This window comes from Hippocampus bargibanti, linkage group LG09 (assembly GCF_051943395.1).
Source record: "Hippocampus bargibanti isolate YZ-2025 linkage group LG09, ASM5194339v1, whole genome shotgun sequence".
Lineage (NCBI taxonomy): Eukaryota > Metazoa > Chordata > Actinopteri > Syngnathiformes > Syngnathidae > Hippocampus > Hippocampus bargibanti.
In genome coordinates, this window is record NC_142742.1 from 7,301,912 (window position 1) to 7,326,226 (window position 24,315).

The 24,315-nt window shown below is 41.2% G+C and overlaps 1 long non-coding RNA gene across 1 annotated transcript in view; it reads right to left on the reverse strand.

The window, feature by feature from the left end:
- The window catches only part of LOC148893502 (uncharacterized), a 60,858-nt gene extending 51,597 nt beyond the window's left edge, over positions 1–9,261 (reverse strand). Inside the window, exon 1 of the long non-coding RNA XR_016116095.1 lies at positions 9,136–9,261. This is a non-coding gene — a long non-coding RNA (uncharacterized LOC148893502). The remainder of the gene's footprint in view (positions 1–9,135) is intronic.
- Positions 9,262–24,315: the final 15,054 nt, after the last annotated feature.

The following is a 24,315-nucleotide window of genomic DNA, read 5'->3' on the forward strand; positions in this document are numbered from 1 at the left end:
TTGTTAGTGTGTTTGACGACAACTCTGCTCGTCAAATTCCGATATATCGTTTCATTATCTTGAGGCATTTCCAGGTGTATTCTCGACATAGATCGGTTGTTAGCCATTGTTAGAGCTATAAAGACATTTTGGGTAAAATACATTTTTTGTTATTGTTTTTAAAGGACAACCGACGTCTCCGGACAAGTTGTGTCCATAATTTGTAAAATGGCTTCAAATGACTTCTACTGAGTGTATTTTACAAATATTCCACGGCATATAGCTATATTTTACGTTTTAAGACTCGCGCTGAATATTCAGGAAGTCTTGTTTTTGAGTTGGTGACGAGTCCGTACGTGACGTCACTAAAGGACCGCCCCATGACCGTAAAAAAGAGGCATTGTAGCGGTCCTTCCATCACGTCAATGTATTTTGCTGTACTTGTTTGGCCTGGGGACCTCGTACTGCACCCAAAAGCCGCCAGAAGGCCAGAAGAGGGCAGCCAAGCCCCATATAAGGAATTTATCAGCCTGTGGAAGCGGAGGTAGCCACTGGAGGTCGCCATTTTGTGCCTCTTTTTTTTTGGGTGAGAGATTTTCCCCCAATGTTGCCTCAAAATGGCACATATAATTCTTTAATCGATTGCTAACATGTATGCTTTCCTCTTCAGAACTATTTTAATCATATTCATAACTGGATGTGTAACAAGAAAGCATATTCTCCGAATCTGAAGCCATTGTTTTGATTCACAATCAATGCAAGACGTCTTGGCGTGATGTCACGAACTGGGGGCGGGACTTTCTGAAAATGCCCAATTCGCAGCTCAATTTTTTGCAGATTTTGGACACTGTAAGTCATTTTTATTGGTGTTTTGCATTTGACTAAAAATATCATACTGCGTGTTTTGGGTATTTTAGATGCTATAAAACGTATTTCTGGTGTCAGTTAAAAAACAAAAAAGTGACGTCGGTTGCCCTTTAAGTATGTATTTTTTCTTTCAAAAATATTTTTGGTTGAAATAGATTATTATATAATTGTATAATTCGATTTTGAAAATGTGCAGTAGGCTTCATTTTATTGCTCTTTTACTTAAGGTAAATTTATGAGCGATATTGAGGTATCTGGCTCAATTAGTCATCTTGTCTTTAGCCAGTTTAAAAAAAGGCCATGACATGTTGACGCAAGCAGCATTCGGAAGACAGTAAGGCATGGAGAAATAACTTTTCTGAATTTGGATCGTTCATACAATAGCCTGCTTAGGCAACACAGATTAGGTTGTACCGGTAGTTTGTACAACAGCTTACTTAGTCAAAATAGTATTAGGAATACTGATGAGGTGATACCGGAGGGAGTGGGGCAAACAGGCCAGTCGTTAGTCAGGAATGTATGAACAATCAGTGGGGCCACAGGGAGTGGTCCTCTGCTCCCCCCAACCTGAGAGTAGGGACCTATCATAGCTGTGTCCGGCGCCGTCATGTCTGGACATTAGGGATATATAAATAGGGCCGATACAACCAGTAAGACTTTAGTTAGCTGACGAAGCCTCTTGGATAGGAAGAGAATCGTCCGACACCTTCAAAAAAAAAAAAAAAAAAAAGTACAGACGACGGCTGAAGAAACCTTCTCAATAACTTTTCTGAACTAAAAAAAAATGTTAATTTTGGTTTTAATAGATTTTTGTTATTGTTCATAATTGCATTTTTTTCTTTTTTTAAAAAAGGGTATGCATTATATTATTGTTCTTTAAAAAAACAAGTCTGATGATTCATCGAATAGATAAATTCTATTCATTTTTTCATTTGCAAAACAGTAAGGCCAAAATTCAGGGTAGAAACTAAAGACTAGGCTTGTTTTGTGTATTAAAATAATGGAGCTAGCAAGGAAGCTAAAGTACAGTATAGTAATTCGAATTGTCGTGCTGACCTCACAGACACTTCGTAATATTTTATGTATTAAAGTGCTTTTAATGTGTAATTTGATATGACAAGAATGATAATAAGATAATAATAATAATAAAACATTTCATTTATAAGCGCCTTTCAAAACTCTCAAGGACACTTTACAGTCACAGGATATTTTTTTTCTGCGACACATCTGTGTAGGTCCTCAGTCGTCCATCGATGAAAAGGTTTTTTTCAGGCGTCATCTGTACTTTTTTGAAGGTGTCGGATGTTTCGCTCCTCATCCGAAGAGCTTCGTCAGCGAACTAAAGTTGTGCTGGTAACTAGACCGTGCTTACAACAGACTGTGCTGTATGTCATGCATATTAGCATATTTGACAATAAAGCTGACTTTGACTTTTGACTTTGACTTCTTAGGTCGTTACCATGAAGGCTAAATCATGCTGATGAGGTGATACCAGAGCTAATGGGGCAATCAGAGCCAGGTATAGGACATTAGAGGTAATCCGACGGAACAAAAGAAGTAATCAGATTAGATTCGGGGAGTAGTTCACTGCTCCCCCAACCTTAGAGCACGGACCTATCAAAGCAGAGGTCCGTCCATTGGTGATACCTACAGTATATGGTCAGAGTTACCAGTGCAAATTTAGTTCACTGACGAAGCTCTTCGGGTGAGGGGCGAAACGTCCGACACCTTCAAAGAAGTACCAATAATCGCTGATGAAACCTTTTCATCGATAATATGAGCGACATTAAGGCGCAACGTCAATGGGAGAAATGGAGTCGGTGGCTGCTCAAAGTTGTTGTGATACCTGCTGTGTGTGGCTCAATATTACTCCATATAAGGCGCACCCGCATATAAGGCGCAGGGTCATTTTTCAAAAGAAAATCAAGGCTTTTTGGTGCGCATTATGCACCAGAAAATACGGTACTCACAGACTTACGGCACATAATTGCTCAATGTTTACATTCAATTCAACAGAAATTGGTCAAAATCTCAATTTGCAAAGGTGTCAATTGTTTTTTTCTCAGCGCTATGTGCACTGTGTATGACCATCATCCCGGTGTATGGTGACCTCCAGCCCCCCCCCCTTAAGTTCCAAAGAGTAAAATGTCAACGCTTTTTATTTTAACGATGCCCCCATTCACTGGTATAAGCATACGCGCGCATGCCTGACATGCTTAAGTGAAATTCTACTTTCACAACTTTTTGAAGCCAAGTGACTTGTTGGACTATCCTTTCAGTGACACCATAAGCGTGTCATTGCCATTGCACTCGCATACCCCAAATTTTTAACACCCCCCAAAAAAGAAGGTGCTAAATAGTTGCTATCGCCGGGATGTTTTGTTACGGGTGTGAGCATGTGCTCGGGAGAATGGTGGTAGCAGTGAGCAGTACCTCCTGTCGCTGCTTTTATTGTTTGATAGTTTGCGCTCGTGACGGAACAAAAGGTCACGAGGCAACGTCGTGGTCCCTCCGACGTTTCGGTTCCGTGACTGAGACGTTGTTGAGAATGCGCGCGGCCACCTACGCCAAGCACGAGAAATAAACACACGGGCTCCCTCTCTCGCTGCTCTCAGTTGGCTCGCCTGATGAGAGGCTTGTTATGGTTGGCAGAGGGCCTGCTCTTAACTCCCAGTAGAAACCAGATGATCGTTTTTGCTGCCCGAGCTCCAGCTTCACACTAACCAGATCTTTTTTTCTTTTCTTCCCGGGACTAGGGATGTTTCCAGGGGCCGGCGTCAATCATACATATCCTAAATCCTAAAGATTTCCATAATCTGCATAAATCTAAATCAACTCTCTTTGTGTATTTAATTTCTGCCATATCAGCACTTGCGCAGTGATAAAAACATAGAAATGCTGCTATAAGGGTCATGGTTGACGAAATACAGTGATACCTCGGTTTACGAACTTTTCAGTTTATGAACGTTACATTTATGAAAATTTTACCTTGGCATATGAACTATTTTCCGGAATAGCTGCCACAATGAGTGATGTGTCGTTCGCGAACGAGCCCGTTCTCCTAACAAGAAAATGGTGGCCTTTATTCCCCGGCCCCAGTCTTTGATTAAAGCCACGTGATTGGTCAAGAACGCAGCAGTGAGGGGGTGGGGGTTACAGACAGAGAGAGAGAGAGGCCGTTCTGCCCCAAACAAAATGGTGTTTTCGGTTAAAGCCGAAATAAAAGTAAAGAAAATGATGTTTTATGGGGACCTGGGAACTGATTATTCTCATTTTAATGGTTTTCTATGGGAAATTAATTTTTGGGATAAACACTTTTCGCCTTATACACTGGATACTGAAACTTAATTAACCCTTTCAGGGACAGTGCTTACTACAGTGGACAGTTTATCAGGTTATAAATTATCAGCAGAACAGGGGCGCGGAAAATCCTACTGGACCCCTCCGCACCCTGCCCACCACCTTTTCCAGCGACTCCCCTCAGACAGGCACTACCGACCCATACGCACCAAATCCAGCAGACATTTAAACAGCTTCTCCATTAACTCCCTAAACAGGAACCCAAAAATAACTCTCTAGTGCCTCTTTGCAATTTTTTAACGATGATACTAGTGCAGCGTGTTCTACCGGCTTGGAATTGAAGCGGATTTACGTGGGACAGGAGATGTGAGACAATCTCTTTTTGTCAATGGACGCTACAACGTCATGTTTGCTTTCAGCATTTTAGCTTGTCGCAGACGTGCACATTTCAACATGACGTCCCTGATCCACTGGTGTAAATGACGCTTGGATTCTCTCCTTTTTCCACCCAGAACTGCTTCATATGACAAAGATTGAATGACTGTGTCTTTTGTGTTTTGTCAATTTATTTGATATTTCGTTTTTTGTTGTTTTGACTTCAACATAGCGCTGTGAGAGTGACTGCCTTTACATTAGCTCCTGTGTTTTGTTTTTCTACTTCTTCCTTTCCTTTCATCACTTTGCTGCTGTGAAATGTAAATTTCTCCAGTGTGAGACTAATAAAGTTTTATCCAATCTAATGAAGTCAAGAATAACAACGTATTCAACAATTTGTTAAGTTATGTAATGTCACTTTTATTTATTACCCGTCATCATTTGACATTTTGGCAAGCGTCATGGAAGTTGCCATGTTTGATTTGCTTTCGTGGGCCACATAAAATGATGTGGCGAACCGGATCTGGCCCCCGGGCCTTGACTTTGACACCAGTACTTTAAGGGGTTTGAGAACTTATCAAAAGTGGCACATTTAAACTGGAAACTAATTGAAAAAAAACATGTATATTTTCGAATAATAATAATACATTTTATTTTAAGCGCCTTTGAAAGCTCTGACGGACACTTTACAGCAGGGGCAGTAATAAATAAATAAAATAATTTAATGATCATAAGGCAGTTACAGACGACTGCAATAACCACAGGAAAATTAATTATTTTAATAAAGTTTCAAATGTCTGTATTCACAGTTCTTTAACCTTTAACTTTCTTAACATAAAGAAAATCTTGAACATTAACTGTCCTAAACATTGCTTATCTTGCCTACTTGTTCATCTCCACACACAAGTTTCATTCATATCAATCATGCGGGCCGCAAAATATTCTTTCAGGGGCCGCATTCGGCCCGCGGGCCGCGAGTTTGAGACCACTGCTTTACAGTCACAAGCATAGATACTATTATAAATAAAATAAAATTACAGTAAAGTCTCGTTATATCGATATTCAAGGGAGTCCGAGAAAATATCGATATAACCGGGACTATCGATATATCCGACCCTGTTTGCATGTAATTTTCTCCGTGCGTGCATAGAAATAGTATCGATATAACCGGGACTATCGATAGATCCGATATCGATATAACGAGACTTTACTGTACAAAGAGAATACAATAAATAAAATACAATAGGAATAGCAGAACACAAATGCTTGAAAATGGTTCTGATCCTTTATCGCATTTTATCGCGTCTGTCCTGCCATAGTTTGCACGTCATGAGAAAGGCGTAGTCTGGTAACGCTTACTGGTATATAAAGTTTAATTTACAGATCCAAAGAACAACTTTATTAGGTTATTCTCATAAAGAAAAAAAACATACACGCCGTTCAAATCTTAGTTTAGCCCAAAACGCAAACGTGACGGACTTTTGACCCAACTATAGCACATTAAAGGTCTTTAATTAAAACCATTAGACGGCATTGTGCAATTTCTTAGACAGAAGTAAACGATCGCTGCCAAGTCAGGCTGTTTTGTTTAGTTTAGTTTAGTTTTTACACTCCATGTTGAAATCTTCCAGATTAGGCCCCTCACTTGACATCTGACCAACAGCAGGTGCACATCGAATAGTTCCAACAGAGAGTCCTCATTTGGGACAGGAAAAAAATAATGGCTCACTTTCAACTCAAGGAAAAGTGAGAATCACAAACTAGTTTGCTTAAATGATTTCATCAACCAAAACACCTGCTCACATTGGTCACAGTGCTTTTTTTTCATGGTGATTACGCCCAGAATCATTTTGAAAATGAAAATTGTCATTTTTCACAACTTACATTCAGGAATACAGAAATACAGACATGCACACACGCACACACTACTACCACTACTAATTAATGTTCAAATATAGTTGGCAAATGTAAAATTGACTCCCCCCCCCCCCACACACACACATAAATGCATGCAGAAACACAAACACACACACACACACACACACACACACACACACACACACACACACACACACACATATACACTTAAAGGACAACCGACGCCTCCGGAAAAGTTGTGTCCATAATTTGTAAAATCACTTCAAATGACTTCTACTAAGCGTATTTTACAAAGATTCCACGGCATATAGCCATATTTTAAGACTCGCTGAATATTCAGGAAGTCTTGTTTTCGAGTTGGGGATGATTCCAGACGTGACGTCACTTTTGGAACGCCCCTGACCGACAAAGCGACACACAATGCATTTTGGGTACTTTGTTTGGTCTGAAAACATCGTGTTGATCCATGTTGATGGCGAAATTAGAAGGAAAACACATAAATAATACGATGGTGAATTGTTGTGTGTTGCACCAAGACTACTATTTGATACTAGTTGACACAATTTCATGACACAATCACATTTTCTGGGACGCTACATTGGAGTCCTGACGGCTCGAATTGATACGGGAGGACTTCTTTAATCAATTGCAAACATGTATGATTTCTGTTGGATTCTAATTCCTGTTTCTCATCTGGTTCGGAGTTCAACGAAGTTTTGTGATGAAATACCAGCGGGGACGATAGATGGTGAACAGAAAAAAACTACTTTATTCTCGTAAAACAAAAGGACAACATCTCTCGTCTGAAGCGAGAAGCCAAGAAGCACAAAGCCCGCCCGCTCAAACTACTTTAAAAGTACACAGCAGCGATCTGTTGTCCAATCAGCTACGGACAAGTATTGGGAGAACATTAGACTGAAAGTTGATACTTGTTACATTCTGCTTTCGCAACTATTCAACTAATAAGCTTCATAAATCTATGTAAACAAAACATGCAATAACATAATACAGTAAAGTCTCGTTATATCGATATTCTCGGGAGTCGGAAAAAATATCGATATAACCGGGACTATCGATATATCCGATCCTGCGGCATGTAAATTTTCTCCTTGCGTTCATAGAAATAGTATCGTAATAAGCAGTACTATCGATATAACCGATATCGATATAGCGAGACTTTACTGTATGTACTAAGATAAACATTGAATAACATAATATGTTTACTAATCTAAACATGAAATAACATATGTTTACTCATGTGCATAAGAACTATTTGAATCATATTCATAACTGAATGAGTAACAAGAAAGCATCTTCTCTGACTCCGAACTCTCTGAAGCCATTGTTTTGATTCTGGAGCAAGGTAGTGTGTGACCAATAGTGACATCACGAACAAGGGGGCAGGACAGACTGAATCTGCCCAGTTTTCGAGCTCATTTTGTGGCAGTTTTTGTGGCATTTTTATTGCCGTTTTGCATTTGACTGAAAATATCAGCCTGCGTGTTTTGGGTATTTTAGATGCTATAAAACGTTTTTCTGATGTCAGTTAGGAAACAAAAAAAAATGATGTCGGTTGTCCTTTAAAATTCAATTAAACATCCATGGATGCCTGAAAAAGAACCACATACAGTAAAGTCTCGTTATATCGATATTCTCGGGAGTCTGAAAAAAATATTGATATAACCGAACTATCGAGATATCCAATCCTGTGGCATGTAAATTTTCTCCTTGCGTTCATAGAAATAGTATCGTAATAAGCAGTACTATCGATATAACCCATATCGATATAACGAGACTTTACTGTACCTTTATTGTTGTTATTATTATTGTTGTTTTCCAACAATTTCTCATGTGTACATTGAGACCATCTTAGTCCATCAAAACATCGTGTCAGCAATCTATTTTATATGTTGCCTATGTTCACACATTGAACATACTTTTCTGGAGCCACAGCTGACATAAGCAAATGCCTTTTTTTAATGGAATCTAAGTTTTCATATCGTAAACTGAACTTGCAGTCCATTGGAGTTTGGCCCTGCCACATGCACACACCTGTCACACGTTTTTGTGTGTGTGTGTGTGTGTGTGTGTGTGTGTGTGTGTGTGTGTGTGTGTGTGTGTATTTTTAGCTGACAAACGGAGCAGCTGTTTGCCATTACTCATATCAGCATGCACTCCTTCTCACTCTGTGACCCAGTGTTATTCTTTGCGAGCCACTGAAGCTCCGCTCGCTGGATGACTGTTGGCCTAACCCTGCCAGCTTGTTTTTCCTGCCACGGCGCTTAAAGCAACTCATTTGAAAATGCTTGTCCAGTTCAATCAGTTGTTCCAATCCATTTTGGTTTTTATTCGGGAGTATAATTCCTTTCGGTTTGTAGTTAATAACGTATTTAATAACTCAAGTCAACAGTTGCTGACTTTGTTCTCTGTTTTTGTTGATAATAAAAAAATGAGAGAACGTCAAGGAGAAGTGTGGCGTACGATTTAGCGCAGGAGTGATTAAGCATGACGAGCACGTACATACACACACGCACCAAAAAAAAAAAAACATGTAGTCATTTACAGCGCCAACTAAAACCATCATCTTATTTCCTCCGCTGCCAGGATCTGAATGTTGCATGTAGCTGTGAAAACAACTCCACTGAGTGATCGAGTTTCTTCATTGACCTGTCAGAGAGCAACTTAAGGTTGCTCCCATCTCAAAGGACAACAACAACAACAACAAAGAGTTATTACCTTTAATTAAGACGGCATTAATGACTTCCTTCCGGGCTTGCATATAAACAGTGAGTTGGTATTTTACGGAGTGCAATTACCCCGGTGGCGTGATGACCACAGACCGGAGCCTCTGCTGGTTTCCTGGACGGGGAAGACATCAGCTTGTTTAGATTAAGTCGGATGCACGAGAGGATAGAGGGGGGTACGGTGGGGTGGGGGGGGTCTAAGCTGAATCATTTGGTTTTATTGTCATTCTCATAAGGAAGTGATTTAGAAAGAAAAAGCTACACAGCTGGCTAGCTATTTAGCTAGGTATGCAGCTAGTTGTGTGGCTGGCTGTCTGGCCCAGAGCTGGAATCAAACCCAGTATCTCTACACTGTGAAGCCGACCTCCTAACCACTTGTCTACCAGCTCGCCCAAAAGTGGAGAAAAAAAAGTCTACAAGTGGATGGAATACTGGAATTGCATAATTTATCTCATTCGATTCATTTTCTTGCATCATCCCATTTGAAGACACGGGTTAGATCGAGCCAACGCAATCAGCGCACAGCTTCAAACATCAACCTCCAAGGGCATGTGCAAGTATAGAAGATCAATATGTCTGATGATCCTATTTTATCAGGATGAGTAAAAGGCGCTCAAATGGGAGCTGTATACGCAACACGTCGCTATTTAATCAGCTTGTGAACTTGATTGAACTACAGTATGGGTGGTACATCCACGCAAGGCCTGTGGGCATTGACAGATTGAGGTCACTTTACGGACCTGCTCGTATGGAACTATTTGGAGCACCACGCATGACAAGAGGAGAGACTTGTGGAAAAAGGGGTGCTCGGTGGATAGCTGGAGGTTGTATGAAAGTTAATGGGGGAAGGGTACGAGCGTAAGCCTGGCTGCCCTCCGCGGAGGGGGTGTTTCTAAGCGTGATTTAGCCACAGAGTCCCCCAAAGGTCAAATCATTAACCCTTTATTGATAATTCGGGAGAAGTTTATCCCTCAGGCGTCAACACTTGGCCAAACAGACAAGCATTTCCAATAAACTGGCTTACTACTGTGAATAAATCAACCGTGTGTATAGCATGGAAGCAATGTTTAGACACAGTACATCTACCAAAGCTTGTCGAGATGATCACAATGGGTGTACTGCATGAAACATAATGGGAACACCATTGTTTATTTTTCCTTCCTCTGATGAGCACCAATTAAACAAAACATTTGTCGGTTGGAGCAAGACAAATACATTGTTACCTTGGCGCGTGTGGCTGCCGCTGCTCACCCACAGAGAAACTTAACCAGTGACTGTAAAGTGACCTTGAGAGTTTTGAAAGGCGCTTATAAATTTATTGTTATTTATTTATTTAATTCATAACATTCAGTGTATTAGCTAACTAGCTATGTAGCTAGCTATCTTTTAGTTATATAGTCATCAAGTGGCTAGCTATCTGTTGGCTATCTACTATCTGGCTAGCTAGCTTTCTATAAGTGTATTAGCTAGCTAGCTATTAGCTATATAGCTATCTAGGTGGCTAACTATCTAACAAGCTATCTGTTGGTTATGTATAAGCTATCTACTATCTGGCTAACTAGCTTTTTATTGACTTCCGGGTTGAGTGAAGGCTGGCGCGCGTGGCTGCCGCTGCTCACCCACAGAAAAGCTTATCCTGTGACTGTAAGGTGACCTTAAAAGTTTTGAAAGGCACTTATAAATCAAATGTATTATTTATGTATTTATTTATTTATTTAATGCATGGCATTCAGTTTATTAGCTAACTAGCTATGCAGCTAGCTATCTTTTAGTTATATAGTTATCAAGTGGCTAGCTATCTGTTGTCTATCTATTAGCTGGCTAGCTAGCTTTCTATCTGTGTATTTAATAGTGACAATCAGTGTATTAGGTAGCTAGCTATTAGCTATATAGCTATCTAGGTGGCTAACTATCTAGCAAGCTATCTGTTGGTTATCTATAAGCTATCTACTATCTGGCTAACCAGCTTTCTATTGACTTCCGGGTTGAGTGAACTCTGGCGCGTGTGGCTGCCGCTGGTCACCCACAGAAAAACTTGTACTGTGACTGTAAAGTGACCTTGAGAGTTTTGAATGGCACTCATAAATCAAATGTATTATTATTTATGTATTTATTTATTGCATGACTTTGCGTGTATTAGCTAACTAGCTATGTAGCTAGCTATATTTTAGTTATAGTTATCAAGTGGCTAGCTATCTGTTAGCTACCTATTAGCTGGCTAGCTAGCTTTCTATCTGTGTATTTAATAGTGACAATCAGTGTATATATACTGTGACTGTAAAGTGACCTTGAGAGTTTTGAATGGCGCTTATAAATCAAATTTATAAACAAGTCATGGACCAGGCAGAAGACCTGGGGAAGAAGGGTAAGAGGGGGGTTCACTGTAGTCACCAATGGCATTTCTGCTTATGATCTCAAATGTTCTAATCTAAAGTGTGCATCATCTTCCCTTCCCCCATCACTCTGCAGCCCCCCAAGGGGAACTTGGTTCTACACTTCCAGGACGATGTCCAGGCCCCTCCTGGCTCACTATCATAACGTCAGGCATTTATATGCTTTGAAACATTCTTGTTACAACACACATGTACATGTTATTTATCTTCGCTTGCATGCCACCATGAGCCTGAAAGGACAAAATGTGATAAAGAGACATGAGTCAAGATATGGGAGGAGACCGATTGTGCCTTTTGGCAGTGTACAAGTTCAAGACATGAAGATCGTATCAGGCTAGGTTGTCTCGCGTTGCTAACCACTTGACGCCGCTTTGCCAACCAGACCTGGTTTGGGGTTGACTGACTGTGATACGTGGCTCATAAAAACCTCATCGGTGTGGGCTGGTTCAGCCGGAGTTCACAGTGGTACGGTTGTTTAAGTAAGAGAGGCAGCCGTGCCATTCAACTTTGCGCGCTGTCGTGTTTTTTTTTTTTTTTTATTTTTTTTTTAGAACAGAGGAATAACAAGCACAAACGACACCGCGGTTCGTCTTCCCAGTGGCTATATCATGAGTCAAAACGAACCCGTGTAAATTTCCCTACTCGTGATTCAAGAGTATCAGTGGTTGGTAATAATGCTCAATTTGTTGTCTGCTCCCTCACAAAAACTCTAAACATCCTAAAACAGAGTCAATCAAGATTCCCGTTGCAGAGATATGAAATACAGTGATATCTTGGCTTACGAACTTAATTGGTTCCCAGACAGAGTGTGTAAGGCGAGAAGTGTGTATTCCAAAAATTAATTTCCCATAGGAAACCATTAAAATGGGAATAATCCATTCCCATGTCCCCATAAAACATAATTTTCTACTTTCTAATTTACTAAGCCTTAAAACTACACAAAATATACATTATTTTATGTATAATAAATGTGCTATGGTATTATAATTAAAGAGATAAACTGGACTGTATCATAAAGTGGTTTTATTTACCTTTGTGATGGTCGTTGATGGCTTGATGGAATGGAGTGGCCGGTTTCAACAGCATTAAACACTTGATGAGGAACGTAGCCTTCTTCTTTCACCATCTTGAGGAATGATTCCTTGTAGATGCTTTCTCTGCGAGAATTGTATCTAACTCCTCATCAATTGTGTTCTGTTTAGCTGGGTTGATAGCTTTTTGCATCAAGTGGACAGATGGCTTGTGCGGGTTGTTTGTGGAGCGTGATTGATGGGATATGTTAACCTTCCAGTCTACACTCTGCTTTGGAACTATCAAAGATGAAACGAGTCCAAATTTCACTGTTTTCTACCCATTTTCTCACCATTTCACTATTGTTTTTCACTTTTGTTTTTTGTTTCAATCTCTGTCATCTCCCTTTCGTGTGTGTGTTTTCTCACTCTCTCTCGGTCGTCTGCCTGTCTCTTTAATGTTTAAACCACCTCCCCTCACTGCTGCGTTCTTGACCAATCACGTGGCTGTAACCGAAGACACAATTTTTTTTTGGGGGGGGGGGCAGCCTCACTCTCTCTGTCTGTAACCCCATCCCCCACTGCTGCGTTCTTGACCAATCATGTGGCTTTAACCGACGACTGGGGGCAGGGAATAGGGCTCGTTCACGAACGACACATCAATCATTGTGGCAGCTCCGTGTGTATGCCGGAAAATAGTTCGTATGCCAAGGTAAACTTTTCATAAATGTAACGTTCGTAAACCGAAAAGTTCGTAAGCCAAGGGGTTCCTAAACCGAGGTATCACTGTAAATCGCTCTCCTGCGACCATGGCCAAGTCCCATTTTGTTCAGTCGTTCTGTTTGTTTTCACCCCCACTATTGTAATTACCCTGCCCCACCCTATTAAAACCCAAAAGTACCCACTAGTAAACAGACCCCCAGCAACCCCGGCACCCTGACTCAGACACATAAAAACACAAGACAGGAGAATAGAGGAGGTGGAGGATAAGGGGTGGGGGGTGAGGGAAAAGGAGAGGTACTTTAAAAATGTGTTTGCGTGTGTGTGAGTGCGTGTGCGTGTGAGTACTCGTCGGACCCTGGCCCCCAGCCAACAGCAGTCACAGTCTAATTACTGAAATCTGTATGCCAGCTAAAGGAATTGTAATAGTCAGTATTGTCGGTGGGCCCATGAGAGTAGTCACCATTCATCCATGTGTGCCCTCTATTTACTGGGGTGGAACCGTCTTTATAGCCAATACGTTTTAAAGAGAACAACATGTTTCAATAAGGCTAAATGACACAGTCTGTGTAATGTAATCAACAACGAAACCAGTCAACAACCCCATGCACACAGACTTGATTCCCCAAAAAATACATTTTGGGGCAAACTGGAAAGCTGCACACATTTAGAATGTTTTACATCTATCTATCCAGCTATCCATCTAGCTACCTATCAATGTAGCTATCTATATCTATCGCTGTAGCTATCTATATCAATGTAGCTATCTATCTAGCTAACTATGTAGCCAGCTAGCTAGGTATGTATCTAGCTAGATAGATAGTTCGCTATCTAGCTATATGAGATGAGATATCTTTTATTCATCTCACATTGGAGAAATTCCCAATTCACAACTGGAAAGTTATGAAAGGCAGAAGAAAGGAAAAATAATACATAGAAAAACAATATCTTTTCCGTTCGGATTTTCCCTTCACGGGTCGCCACAGAATCAGTGTCCTCCATCTTCAGCATGTTTGTTTTGGCCAAGATTTTACATCGGATGCCCTTCCTGACACAACACTCTGAAATTATCCGGGTTGAAACAACATGTAGGAGCTGTAATTTATTTATGTATATATTTACCTATGTATCCCTGGTCCTCTCCCTTAATCCAAAACCATCTTTAAAATATCGTATTTAATGTCATAAAACCACACATCTTGTTAGCAATATAAAGAATGCTCGAAAAGCAAAAGCGAGGGCAACGCTGGGGTCGACTAAATCAAAAACTGATTAGGAATAAAAGTGTCATGTGTAAAGCCCCTTAGATTGATGTCATTAAAACCAGATTTTTGTTTTTAATCCTCAAAGACACAACGGGAAAAAAACTATCGAAGCTATTGCATAAATATTTGGAATGTCTTGAAGGAAAAAAATAAAGCATTAGATCAAAGGAAGAATAAATAAATAAAACAACCATTGAAAAGAGAAGCATAACCAGAGCTGGAACAAAAGACCCTCAACAACTTGTACTTACTAAGCATAAGATGACATCACGATCAAATGTAAAGAAAACAATATGAACTAAAAGCGGACACGCTGGACTGGTTATTTGTGGAATTTAGCGAAAGCAACGTTGTGCTGTCAAAAATACACAAACACATAGAACAGAATCTTCCGTTTAGACCAGGGGTGTCAAAGTCATTTTTTGCCGCGGGCCACATTGTAGTTATGGTTTCCTCTCGAGGGCCGTTATGAATTTGGGGAACCCATTAGAATGTTTAAATCCCTTCAAATATTACATATAGAGCACACAGCAAATTAATGAATAACTCGTTTTCAAATCTGAAGTCAAGAATAATGACTTTTATTGTGGTTCACATCCAAAAATATGAAATTTTGGCTCAGATTTTAGCAATCGTCATGGAATTTAACAAGTTTGATTTGCTTTCGCAGGCCGAAAAAAATGATGTGGCGGGCGGGATTTGGCCCGCGGGCCTTGACTTTGACACCTGTGGTTTAGACGAATGTTGTGCCTCAAAACGCTAAAAACAGTGCATATTGGACCCATGCGAAGTAACAACAAACACAATGTGACAAAACAAAAATGAATAACAACAACCATAATTAAAAACAAAGCTCTTGAAAAGCACTTGCCGTTTGCTGGAATCTCAGGCGCCATGTTGGATCTCTTAGTGATGATGACACGGTGACTTATGATTCCATTTTTTGTTAATTAAAATGACCATTTGGTTTTGTTTCCTCGTGCGCTTTTTGTCTTGCTCGTTTGTGTCCAGCTGTTGTCATGCAGGTTCCTTTCTTTTATGTCAACCAATCGGTTCCCTCGGCCCAGGTGTTCCTCGTTGTCTCGTCACTCTGCTGAGTTTCCTGAGTCCTGTCAAGTCTTTGCCGCATCATTGTGTTCCTGTTCCTGCATTTTGTTTTCAGGACTTCCTGGTTCCTCTGCTTCTTTTCGGTTCACTCTCATCACATATGACAATGGCAACAACAAAAATGATCTCAATAGTAGACAAAATTGTATTTTGGTCTGCCAATTACAGGGATACCTTGGCTTATAAACTTAATTTGTACTCAGAGTGTGTAAGGCAAAAAGTGTGTATCCCAAAAATTAATTTCCCATAGGAAACCAATGTGCTGAGCCCCCTCCTCTTCACTGCCGTGACGAATATGCAACATGCCAAACGAATGTTTGTTTGGCAATTTGCATACTCGGCACATCAGCCAATCAGAAGCCTGTTTCGTGCTTCGGACTATACCGTGACTGTAAAGTGTACTTGAAAGTTTTGAAAGGCGCTTAGAAAGAGTCCACGTGGCTTGTAGCGGCTTGCTTGTAGCTTTTGCTTTATTGAATAAAACAAACGTTTGATTTGAAAAAAAAACTTTTTTCTTGAAGTTGTCGGCCACCCGTGCCGAGACGTTTTGAAAGTCGTACACCCGACGTAAAAGTTGTACGCTCCGGGCCTCCGGGCAGACGTTATTTCAAACACTGCTTTTGGGTGCGCCTCATACACCGGAAAAATACGGTACATTTGAAAAAAAAAATACGGTAGATTTGAAAAAAATATATATATTTATGAGAAAATTGTGCAATTGGTTAAAAAAAATAGTATTTGGCTGACAATATATACAGTGTGGTGTGATGTATACAATAATAATAATACATTTCACTTATAAGTGCTTTTGGGTGCACCTTATACATCGATAAATACGGTAAACCTCTACCATAGCCGCAAACATGTTCAAAACAGATTGTCAACCTGATTGCTTTTTGTGACATGTACAACGTGCGTGTTGTTTTCATTTGTTTTTCACTTTTACTTGCTGTTGTCATTTCGCCCCGTTTTGAAACGCCGCCAACTGTAACCAGATTAGAGCCCCCCAGCTCCCATGCCGGAGCCCAGCAGGGCTTCCCACTGGCTTCAGTTTACAATCCCCAGCCTCAATTTTTGCGCCCGTGACCGGATTTATTAAGCCTAATGCTGTTAATCTCCTTGCTATCCAGAGTAAACGCATTAGGGGACACGTTGGAGCGAAGATAAGCGCACACAGCGAAGATGATAAAGAGCCACGGTTGTTTTCAAGTACAGTGAGACCTCAACTTACAAACACCTTATCTTACAAACTTTTCATCTTACAAACGTCAAATTTATGAAAATTAAACCTTATAATAAGCACTATTTTCATAATACACACCCGCCACGGCTGGCGGAGTAATCTTCGGCGGAAGCACACGACTGAACAGCACCAGAGGTTAACAGTCCTTATGGAAGGTGACTCTTCTTCCATAAGCCATCAAAAAGGTAAATAAAACTTTATTTTACAGCACAGTTTATTTCTTTAATTACAGTCCTCATGTAATGCGCCTCTCTTTCCAAACAGCAATTCCCTTTGACCTTCGACCTCCAACGCCATTCCATCAAGCCATCAATGACCATCACAAACGTAAATAAAGTGACTTTATGATACAATTCAGTGTATTTCTTTCATTACAATACAATAGCCTGCGATTGGCTGTCAACCAGTTCAGGGTGTCCCCCGCCTCGTGCCCGAAGACAGCTGAGATAGGCTCCAGCAACCCCCGCGACCCTAATGAGGAATAAGCGGTACGGAAAATGAGATGAGATGAGAGACAATACAATAGCACATTTATTATACATAGAATAAGGTATGCAGTGTGTAGTTTTAAGGCTTATTTAGTTGAAAAGTATATTTATGGAAACCCGGGGACGGATTATTCCCATTTTAATGGTTTCCTATGGGAAATTTCTTTTTGAGATACACACTTTTCCCCTTACACACTCTGACTGGGAACCAATTAAGTTCGTAAGTTGGGGTCTCACTGTATGAGCTAAACCTCTGTGTATTTATCAGACGCACTGTGATCTCGTCAAATAGAGACAAGTGTCTTTGGTCAGGGCGTGCCGATAAACAATGGCGTCACGTCTCCTTCTATCAGAAGCTGCTATTTACCTGCTGGTTATCTACTTCGGGGCAGATGAGAAAGCCTTGAAAGAAAAATCAGGAGGCAAAACAAGTCAGATTTAATGTCAACGCTCCCCAGCAAGATAGGAGGGAACTGGCGGTTATGTTCGCAACCTCGACAACCTAGCGGCTGCTAGCATATCAAACCCAAAATGATGTTTAAAAAAAAAACGCTCAATGAGATGTAATAACATAGTATGGTGGTGGCTTTCGCAGCGGTCAGACAGTTGATGGCCAGCGCCTGCTTTTTTGCCCCGTGTGTGGTGCATTTCGTCGTCTGCGAGGACCGCAAGGCTCGACGCCGTCTCGCTCCAAGCGTCGCAAGGCCTGAGTATACCTCACCGCACTTCAAGGGACCACAACACAGTGACAGCGCGCAGCGCCGCAGCCACGTGATTCTCCCGGCGCGGCATGCACAGTGTAGTTCGGGTACAGTGGCGCAAAAGTACACACGCTCGGTTTCAAGAGCGTGTCAAACTAATTTTTTTGCCAAGGGCCACATTGTAGTTACGGTTTAATCTTGGCGGCTGTTATGAATTTGCAGAAGCCATAAGAATGTTTAATCCACTCCATATATTACATCTAATAATAATTCAAGACGGCGCCGCGAGAGTGGCTGCCTTTCCAGCAACTCATGTATTTTGTTTTTCTACTTTCATTTCTTTCATCACTTTGCTGCAGTGAAATGTAAATTTCTCCACTGCGAGACTAATAAAGGCAAATCCAATCCAATCAAATCCAATAATAATATTAATAAGACATTTCATTAATAATAATAATAATAATAATACATTGCATTTTAAGCGCCTTTCAAAGCTCTCAAGGACACTTTACAGTCACAGACAAGACTAGCATAGGTACTATAATAAATAAAACACAATCACAAATAGAATGCAATAAATAAAATACAATTCTAAATAGAAACGAGAGAGAGCTACACAGAAAATGCAATTTTAAATAGGTGGGTTTTGAGATGGGACTTGAAGGTGGGAAGAGAATCGATGTTATGAATGTTGGGAGGAAGTGAATTCCAAAATTTGGGGGGACTTCAAGATGGCGCAGCGAGAGCGGCTGCCTTTACAGCAGCTCCTGTATTTTGTTTTTCTACTTCTTTTTTTTCCTTTCCTCTTCTTTTCATAACTTTTCTGCTGTGAAATGTAAATTTCTCCACTGTGAGACTAATAAAGGCGAATCCATCAATCCAAATAAGCGGGAACATGTCCAATTCTTATTCTTGTCCTTCATTTGGGTCATTTTGGACAAAAAAAGCGAACGTTTTTGTGATCTTTGAGGCTAGGATTATCTTTTTTTAACATCTGATAGAAGGTGACATAGTTCACAGGGTCCTCTCCAACAAATCACAGAGCGTTACGTTGTACCGGTTCATCTCTCCACATGGAGCACAGAGTGAAATGGCAAAGGAATTAAGGTCAGCTCCTGTAGACATCAGGGTATTTATGCCGTAGTTTTTTTTCTTTTGTTACTTAAAGGACAACCGACGACTCCGAACAAGTTGAGTCCATAATTTGGAAAATCACTTGAAATGACTTCTACTGAGCGTATTTTACAAAGATTCTGCTACATATACAGTAAAGTCTCGTTATATCGATATTCAAGGGAGTCCGAAAAAATATCGATATAAGCGGGACTATCGATATATCCGACCCTGTTTGCATGTAATTTTCTCCGTGCGTGCATAGAAATAGTATCGATATAGCCGGGACTATCGATATATCCGATATCGATATAACGAGACTTTACTGTAGCTATATTTTACATTTTAAGACTCGGGCTGAATATTCAGGAAGTCTTGTTTTCGATTTGATGACGATGCCTGACGTGACGTCACGACGTCTGGAACGCCCCTGACCGAGAAAGCCACACACAATGCATTTTGGGTACTTTGTTTGGTCTGAAAACTTCGTGTTGATCCGTGTTGATGGTGAAATTAGAAGGAAAATACATAAATAACGCAATGGTGAATCGTTGTGTGTTGCACCAAGAGGAACGACTATTTGATATTAGTTGACGCAAATTCCCAGCAGACAAATCAGCCCATTTCCTAAGTAGCTTGGGCGCCATCTTGTGCATTTTCTGGGACGCTACATTGGAGTCCAGATGCCTCGGATTGATGCGGAAGGACTTCTTTAATCGATTGCAAACATTTATGCTTTCCTCTTCAGAACTATTTGAATCATATTCATAACTGGATGAGTAACAAGAAAGCATCTTCTCCGAATCTGAAGCCATTGTTTTGATTCTAGAGCAAGGAAAGACGTCCTGGCGTGACGTCACGAAGGAGGGGGCGGGGCCTTTTGAAACTTGCCATTTCCGGGGTCATTTTGAAGAAGTTTTGGGACACTTTAAGTCATTTTTATTGGTGTTTTTCATTTGACTACAATATCAGCCTGCTTGTTTTGGGTATTTTAGATGCTATCAAACGTTTCTCTGATGTCACTTAGAAACAAAAAAAAGTGTTGGTTGTCCTTTAACAGACCAGCATTGGAGCAGGTATGCTCGGCGATTGTCTGTAAGTCAACTCAAGTGATTTCAACTGGCAGCTTGGACTTGTCAAAAGCACTTGTAGCACACAATGGCACATTATGCCTGTTAAATTGTTTTCCAGCCCACACACGTCTCCTCTGTCTGCATCTGAAATTAATTCATCTTCCTTGGAAGAGAATTATTCATGAGCGAATCTGCTGGCTGGAATGGTTAGTCTTGTTTTGCATCACGCCGCTCCCCTGATACCATTCTGCTGGGACTGTCTGTCAGAATCATCCACTTTTAATGGGGCTGTTACACCAAAACAACAAATCATCCAAAAAGTAGTTGATTTTATGTATTTTTTTTTGCTGAAAGAATATAATTAAAACTTCATAAGAATAGTATTTTAATCCCATTTCCCAGACGTTATTACAGGAACTTTGTATCGCTGTTGTTTTGTTTATTTTAGCCGGATAGTTTGTCATCCCGCGGCGGGATGGAGGTGACTTTAGGTTAATGACGAACAGCTAAAAATGCGATGATTGAAATGTGTTTGGATATCAGAGCTTTGGTCCCTGGTGTCTTCTCAAATCCAGATGTCTTATTGAGAAGAGCGAGTTCAGGAGTTTATACGTAGTCCTTTGGGGGAAAAGTATTAGCGGGCTTATTATCCGTGAGCTATATTGATAGCTGGACCGTGTGTAGGAAACATATGCATGGCAAGATTAGGAGCTTGGTTTGGCTGTATGTGGAAAAAGAAGACAAACTTGACCCAAAGGAGTAATGGACAGTGGAAGGTCTTGCACATCTCATGAGACTTGAGGATATGGAGACACAGGGTGCATCCAAAATACAAGTATGGTGCACATGTATGGCTTTCATCATTAGGCCTTCAGTGGTGCTATGTCTGAATCAATCCAGACTGAAAAGGTGTGGTGTGATTCACTACAAGTCCACTGGAGGGTACCATTAGCCAGGAAATAATTGTCCGACATTTCTTCGGGATTTCCATTTTTGCTTAAAAAGGTCATCTTGAAAATGGCTTTAACAGTAAATCTCCAACCAAATCCATTTCTTCTCCTCCTTCAGCCATTGTGGGTTGACAAAACCACTATTAAATCAACACAAAAATACATTTTCTTATGCAGCTCGCTACAGATACAGTGTGCTAGCTCTGGCCAGTATGCTCTTGTCACTAGCGGCTTGTGATGAGAACAGTTTTCGCACATTTTGATTTAGTAGTGACTAGCCAAGCATAGTGTGCGAAAGCTCTGATGACTAGCGCCTTCAAGAAGGCGTTGGTACCCCTTTTGGGTTGCCAACTCAAAATCTGATTGGTTAAAGCAACAGTTTCATCAACACATTTGATGCAACAGAACTGATTGTGAAGGTGTCCAGATAGATTTCGGACCCTGGTAACAAATGATGGCTGAAATGTGATAGATAGCTAGCTAGCTTTCCGGGTAGAGTGAACGCTGGCGCGAATGGCTGCCGCTGCTCATGCGCACAAAAAAATTGCATGACTGTAAAGTGTCCTTGAGAGTTTTGAAAGTCCCTTAGAAATTAAATGTAGTCTTATTATTATTATTATTATAGCTAATATATAGCTAGCTAGCCAGCTAGATAGCTAATAGATACCAAATAGCGAATAGATTTTTATGTGACAGGTTCTGCAGAAGGCGTCCAGGTAGAATTCTGACACTGGTAACAAATAATGGCTGAAACGTGATAGGTTAAATGCTTAAATACGAAAACACACATCTGGAAGCAACACAACAGGGGAAATGTAATGAAAGGAAGCTGAAATAATATTTGGAATTAATTCATGAGAATTTATGAACAAAATATAATTCACAACATCAGTCTGTGATTCAGATATTTTTAGGCTAGCAGAGAAGGCTTTGCAGGCCTTGATGATCCGCCACTGAATATAAATGCCACGTTAAATATATGGACCGACATTTTTTTTTGTTGTCGCTGCAAGTTAAAAGATGTGTGTCACAGTATTTGCATTCGTTGTTAAGGAAATGTGATTTAAAAACACCCAAAAAGTGACGGAGTAGGTTCAACGTCGAACACTCTGACCCACCTTTAAATTTAGATTTGTAAACAAATACGAAATGTGTCAATGAAGATTCCGTCACGACGAGTGAATCAAAAAAATGTGACTGTCTTCTTCTGAGTTCATGAATTCATTCACTCCGTATTACTTCGAGCCAAGTTTAACTAAACGATTTCTTATGAAGGGCATTATTTCAGATGACACTGGCTTTTCCTAATCATTTCAGAGTGGATTTAGAGGTTATAGCGCATTAAAAAACTGGTTAGCAAGCATCTGGAGCGGAAAAAAATACTTAAACCTTAACCTGCCCCGCAAACCCCCCCAACGCAAAAAAATATATCTATTATAGAAGGTGAAGGAAAATGTGTTTTCCTTCATACGTCTGCTCGCCACTTGGCTATAACACATAAAATCCCATTAAAGGGTTCCAACACATTTCGTAGCAGTACAATCTAAAAAGGAGAGGAAAATAAAAAACATTGGGGCTTGCCTGAGGGAAGAAGGGAAGGCAAATGCTGACTTTGTTTACTGCCTTGCAAACTTGAGTCCTCAGGCTGCCCCGTTGCATGAGCAATTGTTTGAGAGGAGTTGGCCGCTCGCCAGTGCTGGAGTAAGAGCAGCGCTGTCAGTCAGCAACAACAGGCTGAGAGAGAGGAGGGAGGGAGGGAGGGAGGGAGGGTGGGGTGAGGAGAAGGGGGGGGGGCAGTGGTGAGTGGGTGAGTTTCAAAACTTGACTGTGTGTTTGTGTATGAGATAGACATCCAGATAGTGGGCGAGTAGAGAGAAAAAAGAGTGGGGGTGGGTTGGGAGTAGTTGAAAGGAGGGCTATGGAAGGATGGAAGAAAAAGTCCAGGAGAGAGAGAGAGAGAGAGAGAGAGAGAGAGAGAGAGAGAGAGAGAGAGAGAGAGAGAGAGAGAGAGAGAGAGAGAGAGAGGAGAAGGAGGGAGGGAGAGAGATAGAGAAAGAGGATGGGAGAAAGTGGGAGAGTGGGCGAGAGAGAGGGAGAGAGAGAAAGAAAGAGGGGTGGGAGAGAGGGGGTAGAGAAATAGAGAGAGGGGGGGTGTAGAAACAGAGAGGAGGGAGGGAGAGCGAGAGAGGAGGATGGGAGAAAGGGGAGAGTGGAGGAAAGAGAGGGAGAAAGAGAGATGGGGTGGGAGAGAGGTGGTAGAGAAATAGAGGGAGAAGGGGAGGGAGAGAGAGAGAGAGGAGTGAGAGAGAGAGGAGCAAGACGGGGGAAGAGAGAGACAGAGAGGGGGAGAGAGAAGGAGAGAGAGAGCGAAAGGAGAGAGCGAGAGAGAGAGAAGGAGGATGGGAGAAAGGGGAGAGTGGAGATGGAGGGAGAAAGAGAGAAGGGGTGGGAGAGAGGTGGTAGAGAAATAGAGAGAGAGGGAGCGGGAGAAGGGGAGAGAGAGAGAAACAGAGAGAGAGAGAGAGAGACAGAAAGAAAGAAAGAGAAAGAGAAAGAGAAAGAGAAAGAGAGAGGAGCGAGATGGGGGAAGAGAGAGACAGAGAGAGAAAGAGAAAGAGAGATAGAGGAGCGCGACGGGGGAGAGAGAGAGAGAGAGAGAGAGAGAGAGAGAGAGAGAGAGAGAGAGAGAGAGAGAGAGAGAGAGAGAGAGAGAGAGAGAGAGAGAGAGAGAGAGAGAAGAGAGAGAGAGAGGGAGGACCTGGTCGTCTGTTGTGAAACTTGAACTCTGATAAAAGAAAAAACATTTAACACTCGACCCAATGTTTTTGCAGTTGTTAGTGTTTGGAGGAGGACCATAGCGTGAGACACACACGCACACAAACACACAACTGCACTAACGTAATTGTCCCAGTGCCCCACCCCGGTTACAGTGGTTGTTTTTTCTTCATCATCTTCACCCCCCCCCCCCCTGTCCACACCCACCTCTTTTTCTTTCTACCTCCGCCGTTATCAAGGTGAGACGAGCTGCTCACCTGACTGACAGCCAGCCTCGTGCCTTTGGCGTCCCGCCAGGAACCGGGTAAAAAAAAGGCCGCTCGCGTATCTCGTA